A 2816-nucleotide genomic window follows, 5' to 3' on the forward strand; every position below is an offset into this window, starting at 1 on the left:
CCACTGGAGCAAAGTAGTCCTGGGTACTGAGGATGGCTCTATGGCCTCCACCTCAGGCTCTGGAATGGCTCCAGTTGCAATGGAGCAAAGCCCCAGATAGGCAGAGCATCAACCCCTAGTTGACATGCTGGGTGGATGCTGTTCGGGTGCATGTGGGAGTCTGTCTCTCTGCCTCCCTACTTCTCACTTGAGAAAAATATAAAAAAATTAAAAAGAGTAGAGAGAGTAAACAGCCTTGTCTTTTCCTGATTTTAGAGGAAAAGCCTTCAGTTTTTCACCATTTACTATGATATTGGCTGATGGTTTTTCATATATGACTTTTATTAGGTTGAGGTACTTTCCTTCTATATGATTTTACTGCAGATTTTAAATACAAGTGGATGTTGTATCTTATTGAATGCTTTTTCTGCATATATTGAAAGGATCATATGATTTTTGTCCTTTGTTTTGTTAATGTGGTATTGATCAATTTATTTATGTTGAACTATTCTTGTGCTCCTGGAATGAATCTCACTTGATCAGGATTTATTAATTTTTAATGTGTTGTTGTATTCAATTTTTTAGTATTTTGTTTAGAATTTTTGTATCTGTATTTATAATAAATAATAGTCTGTAATAATTGTGTGTGTGTGTGTTGTCCTTGCCAGGTATTGGCATAAAAGTTACGTTTTCCTTATAAAACATAGTAGGGAATATTGCTTCTTAATTGTTTTTTTTGGAAGTCTTTTAGAAGGATAATTTACCAAATCTTCTTTGAATGTTTGCTAGAGTTCACTTGTACAGCCACCTGGTCCTGGGTTTTTATTTTTGAGGAGGTTTTAATTAGTTTTTTCTAATTCCTTCTTGCTTATTGATCTATTTAGCTTTTTCCACTTTTTTGTGACTCAGTCTAGGAAGATTGGATAGTTCTAGGAATGTACTGATTATTTTCTAGATTGTTTACTTTGGTAGCATATACTCTTTTATAGTATTCTAGTATAATCTTTTGTATATCTATAATGTCTGTGATAATTTCTCCTCTTTCATTTCAAGTTTTGTTTATATAAGTCTTTCTTTTTTCTTCTTAGGGATTCCACCCAGACATTTGTCAATTTTATCAATTTTTTCAATAACCAACTCTTTGTTGTATTAATTTTTCCTATAGTTTTTTTTTTGTTTGTTTACTACTTCATTTACTTCTTCTCTAATTTTTGCTATTTCTTTTTTTCTAGTTACTATTCATTGCCTTTGCTCTTCTTTTTCTGGTTCTTTAAGATATGATATTATCTTATTTATTTGGGATCTTTCTTGTTTCTTTCTATAAACTTGTAATGACATAAGCTTCTTTCTTATTACTGTTTTCACTGCATCCCAGATGTTTTGATATGTCATGTTGTTATTCTTATGTGTTTGTGTTTATCTTATGTATCTTATGATCTCTGCTTTTATTTCTTCTTGGACTCAGTCATTTTTAAAACTACAGTAACTTCCACATTTTTGTGGGTTTCTTTACTTCTTTTTCAGTTGGGTGTACTTTAGAAGACTTGTGGTCAGAGAATATGCTTGGTGTAATTTCAGTCTTCTTGAATATGTTGATGTTAATTTTGTGGCCCAAAATATAGTCTATCTTTGAGAATGTTTCCTATACACCGAAATAAAATGTGCAATTTTATATTCTGGGATAAAATGTTCTAGAAATGTCTATTATGTCCTTTTGAAGGCAGCATAGAATTGGAGTTTGCTTTTTGATTCAGTCTGCTACCCTGTGACCTTTTATTTATAAGTTCAGTCCATTCACAGTTACAGTAATTATTCACATTTGAGGATTTTTTAAAGCCATTTTATGTATTGTTTATTGTACTCTGTTTTTATTTTCTTTCTTCTCTTTTCTATTTCTGTCAGTTGTTTTTGTTTGGTGGTATTCTGTACTTCTTTCCCTTATGTCTCCTTTTTTTTAAAGCTATGTGTTTCAGTATATAATTTTTTGTGTTTAAATTTTGCCTTTTTAATTATGATGTGCTTTAATATGTTGTGGTTGTGGACCTTGTTGAGTTCATTTTGTTTGAGGCTTTCTGTGCTTCCTGAACTACCATGTCTTTTTTCTTTTCCATCTTAAAGAAGTTTTTGTTTATTATCTCTTCAAATATGTTCTTAATATTTTCTGTCTCTCTTCTCTTTCTGGTACAACTGTGATTTGAATGATATTATGCTTCATGTTGTCCCAAAAGTCCAATAAGCTATTTTATTTTGGGGTATTTTTTTTCCTTTTTGCTTTCCTGATTAGACGTTTTCTGCTATGTTGTTTTTTAAATCACTGACTCCTTCCTCTGCTTCATTTAACCTATTATTTATTTCTTCTAATGTATTATTCATTTCAGATATTATATTTTTATTAGTAACTGTTTCTTTTTTATGGTTTATATGTCTTCCTTCATTTTGTTTTAATTTTTACTACGTTCTTTCTGCATTCTTGTTACCATTGTTTTGAACTCTATATCTGGTAAATTGCTTGTTTCCATTGAATAGTAATTTTTCTAAAGGTTTACCCTGTTTTTTCATTTGGGGCATGTTTCTTTATCTCCTCACTTTGGTTTCCCTTTTGTGTTTGTTTTTGTGTATTAGGTATATATGCTAGGTTTTCCAGTCTTTGTAGGATGGCCTTATATAGTAGGCATACTTTGGGAACCAGTGGCATGGTCTCCCTGATTAGCTGAACTGGGTGCTCCAAAAAGGTTCTTTTTGTGAGTTATGTAATCCTTCTTGTTATAGTTGAGTCTTGATTGCTGCTGGCCTATTCTTGCATGAGGACAACCTTCAGTCTAGCTGACTGAGTTTTA

This window comes from Saccopteryx leptura, chromosome X (assembly GCF_036850995.1).
Source record: "Saccopteryx leptura isolate mSacLep1 chromosome X, mSacLep1_pri_phased_curated, whole genome shotgun sequence".
In the NCBI taxonomy this organism is placed as follows: domain Eukaryota; kingdom Metazoa; phylum Chordata; class Mammalia; order Chiroptera; family Emballonuridae; genus Saccopteryx; species Saccopteryx leptura.